The sequence below is a fragment of the Mesocricetus auratus genome, unplaced genomic scaffold (genome assembly GCF_017639785.1).
Source record: "Mesocricetus auratus isolate SY011 unplaced genomic scaffold, BCM_Maur_2.0 Super-Scaffold_15014, whole genome shotgun sequence".
Taxonomy (NCBI): domain Eukaryota; kingdom Metazoa; phylum Chordata; class Mammalia; order Rodentia; family Cricetidae; genus Mesocricetus; species Mesocricetus auratus.
Window position 1 is genome coordinate 73,857,339 of NW_024429186.1, and position 20,581 is coordinate 73,877,919.

At 40.5% G+C, this 20,581-nt stretch overlaps 2 protein-coding genes across 6 annotated transcripts in view; one reads left to right on the forward strand and one right to left on the reverse strand.

Moving 5' to 3' along the window:
• Positions 1 to 20,581, reverse strand: part of Immp2l (inner mitochondrial membrane peptidase subunit 2) — an 871,559-nt gene that overhangs the window by 427,713 nt on the left and 423,265 nt on the right. The window lies entirely within an intron of this gene.
• Positions 7,534 to 20,581, forward strand: part of Lrrn3 (leucine rich repeat neuronal 3) — a 32,402-nt gene continuing 19,354 nt past the window's right edge. For all 3 annotated transcript variants that reach the window (XM_013117867.3, XM_013117866.3, XM_005076203.4), the window contains exon 1: positions 7,534 to 8,011. The gene's annotated coding sequence lies outside the window, so the exon portion shown is untranslated. The remainder of the gene's footprint in view (positions 8,012 to 20,581) is intronic.

Sequence of the window (20,581 nt, forward strand, 5' to 3'; positions counted from 1 at the left end):
ATCTTGATTAGGTTTTAGCTTTTGTCAAGAAATTACATGAATCACTACAGTGAGACGAACCCAGCTGCATTTACAGAGTCCTAAGCAAAAAGATGGAAACGAGGAAGTGGCCAGCAAAGGAAAAGCCAGGTCCAGAAAATACTCACTGCTCTCTCATCACGGGCTGCTCTGCTGCGCATAACCTCGTGTTCGGCCACCATGGTGACAAAATTTGTTCCCCCCAGGAGACCCTTGATTTGGACGCTCTTTTACATAAACGGAAGAAAATGATCACACCATGACTGTCACTACTGTAGTTAACAGTCTTTAATATATAAACTGTATACTGAACATGATCAGTCCATGGAATCTATTTTTTTTTTTTTTGCCCTCAAGTTGCTCACTGTTTGAGCACAGATTGTATGTAAGATGAAATACATGCTGAAGCAAGATAAACAGCAATAAAAATTGAGTGTGATAAAATAAGAATGTTTGTTTGTTTGTTTGATACGGGGTTTCTCTGTGCAGTCCTGGAACTGGCTCTGTAGGACCAGGCTGGCTTTGAACTTAGAGCTCTAGCTGACTCTGACCCCTAAGGCTGGGATTAAAGGCGTGCATGGCCGTGACCACCACTCAGCATAGCATTCAATGAGACGATAAGGGTCTCTCAAGTTAGCATGAACATTTTTAGCAGAAATTTTGGAGAACAAAAATTCCATTTTTTCGCTACAGAAATAAACCCCAAGAATGCGAAAGTGGGGCCGAAGAGATGGCTCATAGGTTTAAAAGCACGTGTTACTCTCGCAAGGGACGCGGCTCCTACTCCCAGTACTCACATGGTGGTTCATATCCACCCACAACCAAACATGCACGTGAGGAGCACACATAAATGCAGCTAAAGCAACCACATAAAATAAAATGGATAAACTGATTAAAAATTAATAACCAAAGAATGCAAAGTCCAAGAAGGGACGAAGAATAAGATGTTTGGGTTCTCTGAGGGACGCATGTGTTAGGAGCAAAGACCAGAAAGAGAGGGCAGTAACGAGAACAAGACACTCCAGGTGACAGGTGATGAGTGTCAACCTGAGGTCACACCTACTACCGCCGGACTGCAGAGTCCAGCTGCGGGCGGATATGAGATAGTACGCATATTCTACCAAGTTTGCAGTTGCTTGATCTGTAAATGAAGCTAACTATCTAGTATTCTACTGTGTGCACAAGTGCATGCGTAATCATGTGTGTATATGTGTGCGAGGTGAGTAGGTGTGTGTGTAATGCGCATACGTGTGGAAGACAAAAGACAACCTTCAGGGCCATGTATTAGTCATCAGATAATGTCTACGTGTTTAAAAATGTGTGATCAGCTCTGTTATTAGTTTAAAATTCACCAAGTTAGCTAGGAGGGCTGGCAAATGAGCTGCAGAAATCGGTCCTCTCTTTGCCTCCCCAGTGCTAGAATTACAAAGGCATGGCAGTTTTCTCTTGATGGTGGTGTTGTTTTTAATGTAGACTCTGGGGAATGGGCTCAGGTCCTCCTTCCTGTACCACAGCACTTAATCAAGCCAGTCATCTCCCGGCCTACCTACCCCATGTTCTAACAGAGAAGAGTGAACGTACAGTTCATGAAAAACGGGTCACTTTTACCAACATACAGATGTTCAAAAGTTGTCCTTATTTTTGCTGTTAATGTGATGTGATTACATGTGGACACAACTGAATACTGTTATGAAAGTTAGTTGTTGTATGAAACAGGACACATCCAGAGAATCCACAGATTATTTTTAAATAATAGCTAATATTTACTCACTACACAAAAGTTGGAGAGATTTTTTTTAAAGTTAAAGAAAAAGAAATACCATTCATTTATCCCACTTATTTTATTTTTGGCTTTTTAGTATGCTTATTTTTAGCTATTTCTGTACAGTTTATAAGCTTATAAACTATGGGCCTATATTATTTACATTATCTACCTATTATATTTTTATTTTATCGTACTTTATTTTGTTTTAAGACAATTGCCCTACCATATTACACAGGCTGGGCCGCGATCCTAGCTCCCAGCAAATCTCCTGCTTAAATCTCCAGGAAGTTGACGTTTTAGTTGTGTGTCAAGAGACACACAACTACCTGCTGCACTTAAATATTTTTTTACAACTCTGGATTATACCATATATGCAGAAGGTACGTTCTTCCTGCCTTCTACATAACAGCCACTCAGTGCGTTGTTGTTTTTAATAATGTTTTAAGCATAGCTAGTGAAAAAGTCAATCTTCTGGGAGAAAAGAGCTGAGACAGGGAGATAAAGAAGAAGAAAGAAACCTTTTGTAGACATAAAAGCAGAAAGTTGGAGGGCAGAATTTGAGAACAAAACAGGAAGCAAGGATTTGTTCCCCCTGATGTCTCACAACTTTCCTGATCTTGGTTGTAAATCTGAGTGACAAATTTATTTCTTTTCTTTCAATGAAGTCATAGCCTTCATTGGAAATGATAGCTACGTAAAGACCCCATGGTTTTGTCTGTCTCCTATGTCGGTTGGACGAATCTGAATCTGTGCTGGCTGGATGCTCTCTTGTGTTGTCTGTTGCTGTGGCTGTGTCCCTACCCCAAAGCTTCGCTGGTTTTTCAACAAGTCAGAATTATCACATGGGGAAGAAAAAAAAAAGACCTCAGGGTTTATGTACAATTCTACAAGCTAAATCTCCTTTGGAAAGGAAAATGAAAACTGTGATGCAATGTGATTTAGTTCAACACTGAAACAGTCAACCAGTGTTGCTCACCTTGAGTCACGTTTCCAAGCTGAGAATTCACCTGCTATCAGCATTAGTCTACAAAGGACCAAATCACTGGAGACCTTCCTAGTGTCAGGCCGCTGGCATCAGCAGCTTATTCATGGGTATTTAGTCCTCTGGATATATCAGTACATATTTCTGACTAGGCACCTGTATTTCTTTTAGCTTTATTTCTCAAATCATGACAGCAATAAAATTCTGTCACCAACACTGAACAACATGACAATACAAAAACATCTACTGTCTAGTGTATAAAATTCATTCCTTTTTTAAAATAGTAATTTATTTTTGGCATCCCTTGTTGCTGACTACGTTGAATTGGTTGGCAAAACTATCAATCAAACATTCATTTATTTTACAAATGAATATTGAGTGCCTTGTGCAGTGGCCAGAACACTGGCCGTGTAAGCAGACTGAACTTAGTTTAAATTTTGACCCCCTTGTTTAATAGTTTGGGGACATTGGGCAGATAAGCACATTTTGCCATGTACCTATAGTGTCTAATGGGGATTAAAATATCTGTCTGTTATGAAGATGTTGTCAGGTTTAACAACTTGTAAAACAAACCCAGGCCCACACTGGCATTCAATAAACAGTTTCTCTGCTTTACTGTCTTATGAAGGGGAGCTTAAAGACATAACAAGGCATACCCCCCTTTCTAAGAATCTTAGAAACTAAAACGGGAAGAAGGCAAAACCATAGAAATAATTATGAGAAGTGCTGAGTTGCTAGGAAATGAGTATGCTTCTTTGTGCGGTCAAGAAGAAGTCTTAGCTACTAGTGAATCATGGCTAGAGGAACTTGCTGAAGAACAGGCAAACGGAAAAAGTCAAGGAATAGAGCAGACAGGGGAAAGGGAAAATGTGCAATGAAATAAGGATGGTGCTGATGCAGAATGAGGATGATGAGTAGAAAAAAACGAGACTAGCATCTGACATGCCATGGCCAAATGATAGGAAGCTCAGCCTTCAGGAAAGTTTCCTACACTCTACGAACTCTTCTAGGCTCTGTGGAGGTATCAGCTACTTTAATCCTCAGATGATTCCTGGAGGAAAATGAGATGCCAAGATGCTACTTAAGCTTCACTCCATGGTGACACTTCACAAAGACACTTAACACAATGCTCTGGTCACCGATCAGGAAGCAGGTAAGAACTCATAGCCAACCACTTGGCCTTGATCCTGCAGGCTGTTAACTGCCCTGACTGCCTCTTAAAGGAAAATACACAGGACAATAATTCCTAAGGTGGAATGCCGGCAAGCATATCTCACATTAATAATCCCAGCTACTAACTCCACCAAAAGTCCATCCTAAGATAGTTTCATCTGAGGATGAGGGCAGAACTCTTTCAGCACAATTTACGGATTAATTATGCATTCACACATTTAAGTTTCTTGTAGATCATTCTAATTATATTGAAAATTCACTAGACAACTGCCGTAATGCAGATACACCATATAGATAAAATGTACCCTCATCAAATTATGAGTTTATAATGTACAATTTCTGTTAGTTATTATAAACATTTTGTAAGTGGAGAGACGCAAAAGCAAAGAAGGGGAAAAAGGAGAAAGGAAGAGGCAGGGAAAAGAGACAGCAGATCTGTCAACCGCCCACTGACTGACGTGGTGGCAGAACCGAGGCATGCTCAGGAGCTGAGGCACTCCATCTGTGGCTTCTTATCGCAGCTATGTGCGATATTTACATCTTCTAGAGCAGTGGCGCTCAGCCTTCCTAACGCTGAGACACTTCAATACAATGTGCCTCCTGCTGCGGTGACCACCAGCCATAAAATTATTTAAGTTGTTACTTCATAACTGTACTTTTGCTAGTTATGAATCATAATACAAATATCCGATATGCAGGGTAACTGATGGGAGACCCCTGTGAAAGGGTTGTTTGATCCTGTAAACAGTCTTGACCTACAGGTTGGGAGCCCTATTCAGGTTCCATGATACCATGGCTCTTTTCTGATGACAACAAACAATTTTAGGATCTCTAATGACCTAAAATCTTTAACCACCCACACGTGGATATCCTACAGAAGGGATACCTAATGATATCTCACTGAATGACTGACTTTTGTGGCAAGTTAAGAAATTCCCCAAACATACTTCAATTCTAAGCTGCTGATACTGTTAGCAGGAAGAAAACTACAGCCAGAGAGCTCTCATCTTCTTCATTCAAGGCCAGAGTCATTTTCCCCTCTAATGAAATCCCTTTTGTAATGCCCTATGATATTACATTTAAATCAAGTGTCATATACTTTGGATTTATCATGTACCTATATTAAAAGAGTAATCTCATTCCTTACCTTTGAAAATACAACAGTCAGTTATTCAAAATCATTTTCTAGGAAATTATTTTATATAAGGCAGATTTTATTTGTTTTTGTTTGTTTTGTTTTGAGACGGGGTTTCTCTGTATAGCTTTGGAGGTTGTGCTGGAACTAGCTCTTGTAGACCAAGCTGGTCTCAAACTCACAGAGATCCACCTGCCTCTGCCTCCCAAGTGCTAGGATTAAAGGTGTGTACCACAACGGCTCTATATAAGGCAGCTTTTAATAAAGTATTCAGTTTCAACTAAATTATAAAAATATTTCCATTAACTTATGAATAAGTTTGAATTTAGCTATTTTATGTGATTATTAATTTTATTTTTAAAAGTTATTTTATCATGTATCTCTTTGAGTCTCACAACGTACCTTCATTATGGGAGCATATTATAAGCAATGATTATAACAACCAATAGATTACTGGGTTTGGCCGGGCGGTGGTGGCACACGCCTTTAATCCCAGCACTCAGAAGGCAGAGGCAGGTGGATCTCTGTGAGTTTGAAGCCGGGCTGGACCAATAGCCTCCAAAACAATACAGAGAAACCCTGTCTCGTAAAAACCAAAAAAAAAAAAAAAAAAGATTACTGGGTTTGTCAATTATATAACAAGTACCAATCAATCAAAATAAAATGGTTAAGGAATCGGCATAATATGAAAGGATCTTTTTTCAAATAGTTGGTACAATTCTAGTACAATTCTTCTATGTGTGTACGTAAACCCTAAAATATTGAAATTACTACAAAAACTCAGTATGTTCCAACTGGAGAAAGTAGAATTAGGGGCTATTAAGTTACATGAGCGGTACTCTGCCCCCAACTACCACTGTCCTCCCTTGCCGGCTGGCCGCATGGGTGGTGTCTCCAGAGGATGTTCGGGTACCTGGAGGGTGTCTGGTAAAGGACAACATTCAGAAACGGGTGTCCTTTGGCGCCAGAAGAAGCTACTTTTGATTTGAACTCATAAAAAAAAAAAAAAAAAAGGTTAGGGTTATGAAGTATTTACTAAACAAAAAACAGTTCTGAGGAACACCTGCAATGCCAGCATTCAAAGTGCCTAGGCCCTGTCTCCACTGACCAACTAATCGATAAAACAAAAAACTAAAGCATGCCTTTTTTATTTTTATTTTTTGGTAACACAAACTACAACATGAAGGCATTTGGTAGTCAAAGACAATGCGAGAGAGGCTAAGCTTCCAGGCACATGGCTATGAAGGCGAATACTGCTCTAAGTCGCTTCAATAAACGCCCTAAGGAACAATTTGATGCTAATGTTTTTTTAGTTACCTCCACCGCCTCCTCTCCCCCCATCCCTGCGCCAGTAAATCTAATAAATGCCATTTCCTTTTCGTCCGCGAGAGGGCAGTCTTTCAAAGCAAGGGCTGGAGCCACAGACACAGCAGCTTTAACCTGTTGAAAACTGATCCCCATGTTGCACTCTCAAGAGGGTTCTCCAGCACTGTCTGAAAAGCATGCCTTTTACATTCTTCTGCTCATCATGGGTGTTCTTGGCTATGCTGCTGTGGTTTCTGCCTAAATATTCGAAAAGTTACCCATACAATGCTTATCTGGAATATTTTACTGGTGAAATAGCCAATAGAGTTGGTAAGCTTAAAAACGAAAAGAGCCATTTCAAGTGCTCAGTTTATTGTAGTGGAAAGCATACCTGCATAGTAAGTCATACATGTGAAACACACACGGGTACACACACACACACAATGCAACATATATATATCTATTGTGTGGTATCAGATTTACTGCCCCATATACAGTGTTTATAATTGAAAAAGTTTATTTGTAAATGCTTCCTTACATGCCAATGCTGGGAGGTTTGGAGAAGCAAAAACGTCTGGTTGTGCAGATAAGAAATGCCACTGTAAAACCTAAAACCTAAACAAGCAAACACACACACACACACACACACACACACACACACACACACAGTCAAGACATCAGCAGCAGTAACAAAAAGGGGGCGGGGGGGGCAGAAAGAGAAAGACAAAGGACACTGTTAACTGTCAGCACATAGGCTAACTTAAGTAGGACCTGGAGAGAAGGAAACAGAAGAGCTGCAGGCTAACCTCCTAAAATCTAAAGCCACTGCTAAACTTCACAGACAGGGAGTGCAGCCGCTACCAACTGTCAATATGCAGGAAATCCTTATTCATAAATGTTTCCTGTCTGTTCGCAGAGGAAGAAAAAAGCTCAGTCTCCAAATGACTGATAACACCCCAAATGGGAAAACTTGTTGGAAATCCCTGCACATTCCTCCAAAAGAAAAAAAGAAAAAAGAAAGAAAGAAAGAAAAAGAAAGGGGGGGGGGAGAAAATGATTGCAAGGAAAAATATTCAAGCCTGTTTCATTTATTTGTACCCTAAGCAGCGCTGTCATAGGACAGACAGGCTGCTTCAGCCAACCAGGCTGGAGCAGCTGCGAGAGCTACATCTTGGCAGTCTGAAGCGATTGGCTCCTCTCTGGGGAGTGGAGGGTGTTCAGTTATTAATGACCGCCGAGCAGGCAGCACCATGTCAGTGTGACAGCTGATCCGGTGAACGATGCACCACTAACCGCCATGGAAACAAGGAGAATTAAAGCCAGCGAGCAGGATCTCTCTTCACTGGATTGAGAGCCTCAGCCTGCTGCCGCGGAGAGTCCCAGTCAAAAGAAGGAATCCTAGCTGCAGGCGCCTGCCTTCCTTTTTATTTTAGCAAAAAAAGAAAAGAAAAGAAAAAGAGACAGCATTGCTTGCGTGTGTGCAGACCTATAGTATATAATTGTGTATACTTATTACACATACATGTGCACCTATTTGCACTGGGGTAAGAAGACAGCCATGTGATTACCTCAGCCGAGGGACTGAGAAGGCAGGACACGGGAGGGCGGCTATCCCTGCATCTGCTAATGCAAGGTAAGTTTAAAATACACCCATCTATTTAAATGTTCTCTAATTCGTGTTTTGTTGACGCTTGTGTTTTTACACTTCAGTTCTCCTTTGATGTTTCCTCCTTGCCGGAATTCTAAGAGCATTTTTCTTTGCATTTCACTTTGGAGTGAACATGCAAACCCCTCCGGCTCTGTGTGTGCCTAGCTGTGTTCCTGAGATTCTCAAGCAGGCATTTCACTAGCTTGAATGCCCATCAGAGGATGTGAGTGGGAGAGAAAAGGCTGTTCTGGGGGAGGAGAAAGAGGGGGGAGAGAGAGGAGAAGGGGACCCAGGGGGAGAGGAGAGAGTGTGTGTGAGAGAGGAGCAGGGAGAGAGGGAGAAGGAGACACAGAGGCTGGGAGAGAAGAGAGGGAAAAGGAGAGGGACACAGATGAGGGAGAGGGAAAGACGGGTCCTTTTCTTCACAGTACTTGTAATGAAAAGCGGGTGACTCGTGTTTCTCTGTTTGGAAGCCACGGAGATTAAGGTGGATGCCGTAGTGTCAGGAGTGGAAGGCACCAGGCAGAGGAGCAGAATGAGCATATCACAAACAGTTATTGAATTTCTGCCAGGCTACATCTTAGCGATTGTGGTAAATGACTTCCCTTTAATAACATCCCATCCCCTGGCTGGTCTGAAGGGACAGCGCAAATGTCTGGTTGCTCATGCAGCAGAAGGAGCTCCCATGCTAGGGAAAAGGAGTCCACGAACCACCAGAGTTCTGATCTTTGGTAATTAACAGGGCCACAGAAGGACGGCTTCAAAGTCCATTTCCTATTTATGAAGGTTGTTTCTTAGGAACAACCGTAATATGCCCTGCGCTCTCCCTGCACTGGAGAGCTTAATTCAGCTCTAATTTATTCATTTTTAACAATATGTCCTTGTTTCGGTGCCTCTAATTTTAGTGAAAGCAAGCTATGAACCTGAGTGAGAATCTTCCTAGTTTAGGGGAAAAGGAGACAGCATGAGAAATAAAAAGAGAAGTAAAAATCGCAAATATCTATCTGGAAAGTGTGCCCTGGTACAACAAATATTCCTTGTGCCCTGAGGTCCTCATCTTCAGTAGCAGAAGCAACGCCTCTGAGACAGAACTACTGTCAGTCAACTCTCTGGGCATCCATGTAGTGATGACTCACGGATTACTCTCTGGACTGATTTTTACTTCCAGTCTTGTACGAAGAAGCCGGCTACTTAGAATATGCTTTCAAAGAGACACCAGCAATTGAGGATGGCCGTGGGAGCCTTCACTGGCCCTGCTAACGGGTGCTGTGAAGACATGAAAACAAGCCCGGCATTTGTATTTCATCTGCCAAGATCTTTTACCTCTTTTCTTAGCTCAACTCACGGTTAATGGAGTCTGCTGCTTTCAAACCGGGTGCTATTCTCTCCCCCAAACTGTGATTTCAGACTTGCTGCTTTCCTAGTGTATGGCAGATGCCAGGACAGAGGGACAATAAGCAGCCACTTAGATCCTGACACCTTTCCATAAACGTGTCAAAAAAAATGACTCCCTTTACAATATGGAACATAAGAAGTCAATTAATTCCAGCGACCTTTGTAAATGACAACAACAGAGGAGCTTGACAGTCTGCCGGTGCCTTCGATTTTGCCCTCTGTGAAATGAACAAGTTTCAGGAAAGGGTGCTTGCTCCAAGTGAAAAATGAAAGGAGCCGGAGCATTAGCCAGCAATATTGGCAGCCCGGCTTGCGCTGCCTCCGACACCACATGCAATCTATACAGAAAACACAATGATTTATGACTGGGAGCAAAGCTGTTGCATTTGCCTGTCTCCTATTCATTAGAAGTGCTGCTGCTGAAACAGATTGGACCCGTTATTCTGAGGTAGCACTTAACTTCCTGAGCAAGAAAGAAGGCTGCCCATAGATGCACAGCTGCCCACCTCAAACGCCTTCATAATGTAGCACTGCAGTACAGATTTCAGTTTCCACCCAGACCCTTTCTGGGGAAACTTTCATACCAGACACATGCATCCTTAAATCTCACCCAGCCTAATTTTAAATCACAATCAATAACAGCTAAGAACAGCCCATTCACTCTTTAACCTCAGCAAGGCTCTGACATATTTTCTATGTCAGCAATGTACCCGCTTGGGTCTGAGAAGGACTGACACTCCAGGCTCTGGGTGGTGTCAGTGAGTACCAGTGAGTTTGGTGATATGGTAACCCGTGCTGGTAATGCACACACAGGCATATCTGGAAGACTTAACCACCCATACTTTCCCCAGGCATGCAGCAGTATTGGAAAAGCTAGCTTTGTGACAAGGCAAGTGAGAATGGGCCACCTTTACAGGGCGCTGCCTGACACAGGCAGACTGTTAAGTTAGAATGTTGATGAGTCGGTGGAATTCTTTTCTTTGGTGGCTGTGGTTGTTGCTGTTGCTAAGGGTTTAATAAAATGAACTATCTGCTATATAAGGCAGCAGTTTTGGAATGAGGAAAAGGTCATCAGCTTACCAGTCACTAATGAACTCACTTTTTCTTGGTTCCTAGTTTTCACACTTCTTGTTTCTGCCCCCAAAATGATTTGAAGTTGCAATTTTCCCTTACTCTTTTGTTTCCCTTGCTCTGGTGTAAAATTACTGTTTGAGATAACACTGGTGCTCAGTGCAAACTGACACAGATGATCAGACAGGTGTGTAACCTAAGGAATTTCCTAAGTTAAATGTTCTCGCTAAGCTGGTGGATTTGAAGGAAGAATCGTCAAAAAATGTTCTCCTACTTCAAGGCTAAGTAAGGATGCTCACAAAGGGTAATTTATGTAAAAGTGTATGGTTCTAACCAATCTTAAGAAACAATGTCCGCAGATGACTGAAATAGTCTGCATGGCTTTGATTTGAGTGTTGAGTTATTTATGAATTGTTTCTTTGATATATGGAAGTAGATACAGCAATAACCACTAAACACAGCAATATGACTTGTCAACCTTGTCATTAGGAAGCTCTTACACTGGCTATGCAGGGGCACTCAGGAAAACTTCAGTGGGTAACATCTGGACAAGGGAGAGCACAGCATCCCACCCCTTGAATAAAGTGATATCGAGGAAGAGAGACCTCCTGGTTCTCATCCTTTGGTCACAAAGTAAAAGGAAATCAAATTCAAGTCTGCAAAAGTATATGGCACCAATGGATGAGAAAAAGTAGAGAATAAAAATGCTTCCCTTTACCCAACAAGAGAAGAAGCTCTCCAAAGACATTGTCTGGAAGTCAGTCAGTTCAAGATTAGTGAGGACAATTTAACCTTTGTCAATTTACTGTATTTGCATAAGGAAAGTCTAATTTTTTAATACACCATTAATTACACAGCTTCAGCATGGGGAATGAAACTTGGTGTCTCTATAGGCTAATAGCATATTCAAATGGAAGCCAATTAATCTAATATGTTCATTTAACAGGTGAAGAGACCCAGAGAGTTTAACATTTTTATAATTATAATGAAATAAAACATCATTGGAATTGGAATTTGTTCAGCTAAACTGCAGAGTTCTAGAGCAGAAACCCTTTTAATGTTCATTCCATTATTCAAAGTTGGCCTACTCTGTCTCATAGAAAGATGCAAATACATCATTTATCCAGATCAAGTATTGTGGGAGCAGAAGTTACTGTCATCCAATAGCAGTGATAATTTCAAGTGTATAACACACGGGCATTCCAAACCCCCGGTTCCCATTTATTTATAGTCCATTACACTCGAAGGTGAGTCATACAGTTTAGAGTGTTGCCTTGCTGTTCAAAATCTTAGTAAGAATACTCGTTATCCTTCATCTAGAGATACAGTTGCTAATTATACGCTGTACATTTCCACAATAATCTACATTATTTTTGTTTCACATAATTTAAGGTACTTAATAGCTTTCTCTGTCTCTGTCCCCTTCTTGTACCCATGCCTGGCTTGTACATGACGAAAGAAAACAATGTAACCGTCTTTCCAAACCCACACTGCTTTCCTCATTTTCAGAGTGACAGCCTTTATAAGCAATGCCATTTCTCTATTTCACAGCTCAATTCCTTTTCCTTTCTAAAATTTTGGTTTCTAAAGTGTTCTCCCAACTTTGAATAACAAAACAATAATTAACAGACTTCTAGACCTTTGGGAAATAAGGAAGGATATGAAAAATGGATAAGGACATGGTAATTATGGATATTTGTGTTTTGTTCACAGAGCACTTTTTTCATATTTGTCCCTCTGACCAACCTGGAAGGCCAGGGTAGACAAGATAATGATCATTCTTCTAAGACTTCTGTCTTAGACACTGAGGTCCTATTATATGGTGACATGGGAGGAGCCAAGGGCTTGAGTGAGTAGCCAGAGGCAGAGTAGTACTCCTTGTCACATCTGAAACACCAGAAGCCACATTTCTTCTTCATTAGCTCACTCTCTAGACTGTTCTTTCCTAGTCCTTTGTTCTCCACGTGGATATCTATAAAATCTACATTTCTTAAGTTGCAGTTCATAAATGCCATGTCTCTGTCAAATAAGAGAAACACCACTTAGTGCAGACAAGCATGCATGGACACAGGACTACCCGGCGGAGCTCTGAGGGCCTAGTGAGGGCCACATCACCTCAAGCAGACTGACACTTCCCCCTTATGGAAGGAGGTGGGCCAGGGGGAGGGAGTGGGGAGGGTTTCATGAAAGCATATTACATGCCTTACATAATTTTAAACAACACATAATCTTTAGGTCTAAGGCCACATGTTTGTCTGACGAGATGAGCACTTTGATCGTCAGATGAGGGACATAGGTCTCAAAAACTGGATGGAGAGGTGGAATAGGTTCCTCAGGGGTTTTCTGGGTTACCAAAAATCATGATGCAAGTTCTCAGGTGACTAGACGTCCCTCCATGAGAACACGAGTGAATGTACACTGAGAACTCACCCCTCCTGTCTCCTTCCTGGTTAGTCAACCATCCAGAGAGCTACTAACTTAGAGATGTAAACTGCTCCGTTTACAAAATAACAAAGTAAAAGGGCCAAAAAACTCCACTGACAAAATATTTTAGTCTGAGAACCTAAGTGATAAATATTTTACTTTAAAAGCAATGTAGTCTTTGAAATGAGCAAAAATATCCCGAATTTTAAAAAGAAAAAAAAACCAACAATAATCCCCAAAGAAGTGCACTATGCTGTACTTCTAACAGGCAGAACACCAAGAGCTCACAGCAGCTCACTCAGGCAGTGGGAGAGGGGGTCCTTCCTCACAGATCTCCTCCTTCCTGTCCTAACAGGCACAATGGAGAGTTTTGCATCAGGAACCAGTTCCCTGTAAGCAGTGGTGGAAACCATTGGGACCTATGGGAGCAGGAAGGGAAACTGAGTTTTTCTGTCTGTATAAAGCAGGGAGCCCAGGACCAGCCATAGACACTCCTGAAGTGATGCTCACACATGTGCCAGAGCTGGGCAGGAGCCTTCAGAAAGGCTCATACTCACAGCCCTTGGGAGCAGAGTGAAGATGCTGGTTGCTCTGACTGCAGGAAACATAGGAGCTCTGTTTTCACTATGGTAGTGAAAATGGCTTACACATGTTTTTCTAAAACGACTAAATTAATACAAGGATTATAAAGAAAGCCAACTTGTTTTAGTCGATCCAGTCACTGGAATAATTTATCTATAATACACTACAGGCTCATGACAAAACTTGGGACATTTAAGTCACACGGTCAACAAACTTGTAAGTTTACTTTGGCTGCATGGCTACACAGAGAACCCCTGTTTCTAAAGAAGGGGAAGGAGAGACAGACAGAGAGAGAGGGGGGAGTGGGAGGGAGGGGGAGAGAGAGAGCGGAAGGAAGGAAGAAAAAAGAAAGAAAGGAAGGAAGGAAGGAAGGAAGGAAGGAAGGAAAGAAGAAAGGGACAAAGGACCAGGCAGTTGTAGCACACACCTTTAATCCCAGCACTCAGGAGACAGAGGCAGGCGGAACTCTTTGAGTTCAAGACCAACCTGGTCTACAGGAGAGGCTCCAAAGCTACACAGAGAAACCTTGTCTTGAAACAAGAAAGAAAGAAAGAAAGAAAGAAAGAAAGGAAAGAAGGAAGGAAGGAAGGAAGGGAAAATCAAGATATACTAAAACCAGACATATATTGTCACTATATGACTCATATTTGTCTCTATATATTTACAATATTCTCCTTATAATCACATTTATATGCCTAAAAAAATCCCAGTTTACCAGAGCTTCCAGCAGTGTTTCTAGCCTCTGCTTCATTCTATTTTTATCAAAAGTCAGCCTTAGAAACCCTGAGTACTAAATATGTTCTGCAGAGTATTCAACACCTGCAGGACACAGGGGAGCTCAGTGACCTTTGCTAAAATTTCAGTAGTCGCAGGGAATCACTTCAATATATAGTTAGGAAGATGGTATTCTAATTCTTACAAAGGGCAAGGGGGTGATGGCCTCCCACTGCAGGTGCTTCGGAAAGGGTCCAGCTTTAGGGCTCCATCACCAAAGACACAGGGCCATGGGATGCAAAGAGCAAACCACATGAGCACCACGCATGGACAGAAACATATTCAAAGCACACACAAGCCTGGGGAACTCTGGCTGTAGTAATGGGGAACTCTGGCTGTAGTAATTCCCGCATGAAAAATATATAAAAGTCTTTACAAGACATGCGCATAGCTTTCTTCATTCAACAAGTCAATTTGCTGCGAATAGCTGAATGCATTCTCTTTCTAAATATGTCATTTGTATTTGTTCCTCTGACTGCACTTTATCATCCACACATGTTTTTATAAACAATACAGTTGCTCAAAGACTGTCTCAGGTGATGTTCAGCCACCTCTTTAAAATCAGTCAGCCTGTTGCCAAAATAACGTTTCCTTAATAACTCACTTTGTTTTTAAAGAGCAAGCAAATCCGACTTTCCTTTCAAAGTCCCATTTTTCATTTACACTAGGTTGGTATTGAACAAAATGGTCAAAGACATAAAAAATTAAAATAAATATTGTGGCATAAATTATGTAAGCAGAAAACCTGTAAGTTCAAACCACATTAAGTCTCTCAGACAACACTCTATTGACTCAAGTAAAGGTAGCCTATGAATGACAAAGTGTCCTTAATTAATTAAGTCCTTAATTAATACTCACAGCAGCCATATGAAGTATTATTATCAATTCCACTTATAAATGAGTAAAACACACTTAAAAAATAAAGTAATTATAAGAACCAATGAACAGGATAGAAAGTCAAAGTCAGCTTGGCTCTACAGGACACCCATTCATGTCATACAGGTCAACCCTGCCTCCCAGTGACTCAACTTCTCTAAGCTGCCCTGCTAGGCTCAGGTTACTCACTCACCAAGCGACACCACACTATCAGTTCACATCACACGCAGGTCAAGAAGAAGCTCTTCGCTGCACTCATTCATATGCTCTCTTTTTTTCCTCTGAGAAGGGCGGGGTTTTACTTATTTATAGTTAACTGTTGATATTCATTACATCAACTGCAGTGAGCTGTATAATGCAGCTCACAAAGGACAGGTGAGCTTCAGGCGGTAAGGAACCTTCTTGCATTTTGTATTAAATTATATTTCATTACATACCAATCCCAGTTCTTACTCCCCTCCTCCTGCTACCTTCTCCTTTCCCCCCCCCCCCACCACCCACCACTCCTCAGACAGGGTACGGCTTCCCGTTTTTTTAAAGTAAAATTCAACATGCTTCATCGTCTGAGGTCACACATATAACAATGGTCAAAAGGAAAACTGCAAACCTTAGCTCATGTGCCTTAAATTTCAATATAGATTGATAATAATCCCACTAAGCAACTGCATGGCTACACAGAGAACACCTGTTTCTAAAGAAGGGGAGAGAGAGAGAGAGAGAGAGAGAGAGAGAGAGAGAGAGAGAGAGAGAGAGAGAGAGAGAGAGAGAGAGAGAGAAATTTCCAGTGCCAGAGGCCTGATTTCAGCCTTTTTTAAAAATGTGATTGTGAAACACATACCATCAAGAAGAATGCTATTGTCCCATGCCAATGACATCGTTTTAGAAAAAGGCCAATGTTTATCATTTTCACCAACATTTCCAACAACAGGCTCACGGTCTTCAGTTCCTCAGCAAAGATCTGCTACAACAGTTAGTCAGTCTTTATCACTATTCCACATGGTAAAACTTATCAGTACAATCTTATTTCATGAATAATGAACACAGTATAATTCAACTAATTAAGAATTTCCATTCAAATGTATTTATTAATCTTCATAATCAGAGAATGCAATATACACTAAAATGATCATGGTTGAATTACAGAAGGACTTAATGAACCTCTAAGATTTCTATGACATTTTTAGAGGACAGAGGCTGAGTGTAAGACAACTAAAGTTTTCTTGACCATCAATCAACATGTTACATATTATATGAGAACAATGCTCTGAACTTATCATTTTGCTCCTAAAAAATGAGTCAGTTTGGAAGACACTGCCAATTCTCTATTATTTTTCTATGCTTTGAATATCTGGAAAAGATGAGGAGCATTTCTAAGTTTAAATGAGTCCCATAAGTAATTTTCCCCATCAAGCCTGCTGACCCCTCTCCTGGGTCAGCACAAATCCATCTTTCCCCACACTGTACTAGAGGTTCTAACACACTCAGCTGTAAACCTCACCGGAGCAAGATGCTCTCCACTTCCCGCCGTCATACCTGGTTACATAGCAACATGCTGCCTTGTGTTTTCCTTGGCAATGACTTCTTTGAAGGCAGAGATAGTCTAAGACAATACACTACTTGGTCATTCATTCCAAAGTGACCTCTCATTTCCGTTAACAAGAAGGGATACATTCATAGTTGGTGCAGATTGACAATAAGTGGCATATGTATCACAGCAAATACTCAAATATTTTTTTATCCACGCGGATCTATATCAAACTCCCTTGATAATTTTATTTAAATGCAGAATTTCAGAAACCCTGAGAGTGACACCTCAGACACTCTAGGGAAACTCTACAAAAATAAAGTCGTAAGTAGCAAACAGCAGATAATCAAAGGCCTTTGCTGGTACATTGTCTATCAAGTAAAAATTGAATGTGTGAAAAATGCTTGAATTTATACAAAATATACACACAATAGGTATACCATATTGTATTTATCTCCAAAGCATAGACTGAGAAGAGGGTGTGACTACATAATTAGAGGTTTGGTTATAAGAACTGAATTGAGTCAGCTGGTAATAAGACATGCCACCCATCTCTCTTGGGTCTCAGATGAGGGCTGCTTGGAATGGGACATCATGTCCTTAAAAGGAACATCTAAAATAGGAAAAGTCATATTTGCCTGTGTGCTTATGCATGCATGTCTCATACATCCTATCACAGTCCCACTGAGATCCACCAAGGAAGGACCACCAAACGGATGAGTGAATTCTACACTGTCTCGAGAGCTGATTTCAAATGTCGTCGAATACAGAGTCAGAATCAATAAAACGGACCCACAAACCGGGAGGACTAGATAAGCATCATGCTACTTGCTCAAAGTAACCCCATTATTTAAATAAACAACTGGAACAAAACCAGGTGATGCAAATACTTCACTGGGCATGAGGCTGAAATTTCACAAAGTACAGACTATAATTTGTCTTTACTCAACCCTCCAGGAAAAACTCAGCAGGACATGCTCCATAAAGAACCCACTACCTGCACACTCTCAGCTGTAGTCTAGAAGAAGCTTCCTCACCAACACACAGTCACTTTCTATGACGCCTCATCTGGACTGGCATTTTATTGACATTAACATATTACTCTTCAACAAGCATGTCAATGTACTGAGTTTGCTGTTTTGAATTTGTGTCCCAACCTGATTGTAGGGGTGGAGATGTGGTAATAGAAGTGGCAGGGGAAAGAGTGGCATTTGCCTTTGACTTCCAGAAGTTTCATTTTTTAGACCAGGAAAAGAAAACAAATGAGGGAAAAATTACTAAAATGAAAGTTCACAAGAATGCAACCACAGAAACAACAGATTTCCTATTTATATTTTTTAAAACCAGAGAATAAAACCTTGTCTTTGTATGGTAAGATTTACTACTCCTCATGGGCATTCCACCTCGAATCCAAACCTTAGATTCCCCTGCTCTAGTCAATAAAAGGTTTTAAAGCATCTGCTCTGTAATGATCGTGTTTGGATGATGGTGTCATTGCAGTTTGAAACTTTTGTAAAAACATTTCTGTAAGTTTCCTCTCAAATGAAAGCACAGTTGGGAATATTGAGCACTGGGTGGCTAAACTATTTTCTGAATGGCTGTTGGTAACATGGTCTGTAAGACCACACAAGTCCGTTCCTCACTGGAACTTCACAGGGATGGATTTCATTTTACTCTCATATGTCTTCTTATTGGCAATTCTTGCAAGGATTAAAGAACAACATCCCCTTTAATATGAACAACTTCTATAAGAGCTCATTTTCTCCAGCTCAAGAACCAATATCTACCCATATCCAATATCTCAAAAAGATCTGAAAGGAATTCTTTGATATATATATATATATATATATATATATATATATATATATATATAGTTGACAACTGAATTTTATAGCCCTATTCCTGTATGAGCAAGCATATATGCACACATGTGTATACTTTCAAAAGTATGTAAACACTGGATACTTTTAAAATATCTGCTGGCCATTAAGGGTTGTAAAATCTTGCCATGCTGAGCTGTAATGGTATGTAATTACTATCTTCTTTTAACATGTGTCATCAGACAGCACCAGACTGTAAGAGATTTTTTACACAAAAATAATGAGGAAAAAAGTCTACTAGGCAAGTAAATTCTTCAACCCTTTCTGAAAATCAGGCAAATGCCATCCAAGTAGCTCTCTTTGCTCTGCCAATTCTGTTACTACATCTCTCCCACTAAACTAAATATAAGGTACAACAGATTCCAATGAGGTAGCAATTCGATGAAAGTAAAATTAATTTGATAATGATTGGCATCAGTGATGACTTTGAGATGAATTTGTACTGAAAACTTCAGATATTTAATTTTTCCAATATTCTTGTCATATGAGCATCATTGTCACTCATCTTTTACCAGTTAAGGAGACAGTGACACATAATTGCTTGAAAACCAGAGTCTGTGTTTGGCTCCTAAAGTAGTAGACTACTTCTATTGAATACTGTTCTGTGAGCACAAGACAGAAAAAGAGAGAACGAAAAGGTTTGCATTTACTGTTTAAGAAATTTTAGGGGTGAGTATAGAGTAAAGTGGGGCATGGAAAAGCAATACCCATGGAAGACAGGTTTGAGACAAAAGCTTTATTTCACTGCCAAAGCCCCAGTTAAACCCATTTCTGTCTCTGGGGTCAGAGGATCATTCTCTAAGTCCAGTGTGCTAGAGAAACAACCTTCTGCTGAGGGATCACCTCCTTCCTACAGGCATGGATATATTTGTCCCTAACACATTTTGAGCCTTTTTAAAAACCAGAATTAGCAATTATGAAACCCCAAGCAGAGGAGAGACAAAAATTATATAATTTTATTTCTCCAGTTCCCTTTATGTCCTGTTTCCATTACCACAGCTAAGTAATACATAAGTCAATAATATCTTAGAGAGTAACCATTTATATTTGGAATTTTTTGTTAAGTAATGTCCTCACTTCAGTTGCTTGATTCCAGTTTATATGTTTTCCATTTAGTATGCTTATGCTATCATCATATGAACTATAAAAAGGATAGAAGAGTTTGAATGAAATTACCAAGTACAATTGTCAACAGTCATTAGAAATCAAGATAAATACCATAACAGTCACAGCATTACCCCTTTACTTAGTCTATTCTGTTGTTGGTTTAGGAGAAAGTGCTGACAACAGGCTTGAGTTGAAGGGAAAGGCAAGGTTGTGGGAAGGGATGGCAAACGTGGGTACTTTCTAAGGGACCATGAGAGACGAGACATTTGTGGACTCCAGGTAAGTTGTGTTTCATTCACCCCCACTTTAAATACGTATAGAAACAATCAGGGTCTTATTCCATTAGAGCACAAACAAAATTGATTCAAACTGTGAAGGTCATAACTTCAGTGAATAGGAAAGCAGAGAGATAGAGATACAGAGAGAGAGAGAGAGAGACAGAGAGACAGAGAGAGAGAGAGAGAGAGAGAGAGAGAGAGAGAGAGAGAGAGAGAGAGAGCCTTATGCAGGTAAAAGGTAAAAGGAAGGAAGGGACACGGAGAACAGGAGCCTGTAAATATAGAGTAGAGTCTGACATGGAGACCCACTTGCTAGAATGCAGAGCACCAAGGAGATCTTATGACATTTTGGGAATGTTCATCCCAGAGCTAGGACCATTGCTGCAGCATAGGTCTCATGGAGAGAAAAATGTTTCTACCCATGTAGATTAGAAAAGAAATAGTCATTTAAACTCTTTTTAAATGTCCTTGAAAATTAACTTGAGTTTTCTTCATAAACTTAAGAATTGATACATCAATATGCTAAAGAATTGCTAAACAGATGTCAAATAACCTTCATTTTGCAGTAACAACCCTCCTGCAAGTCTGACATCTAGTTATTCCAGCTAACATCATATATACAGCTCAGAAATTATACAGCTGA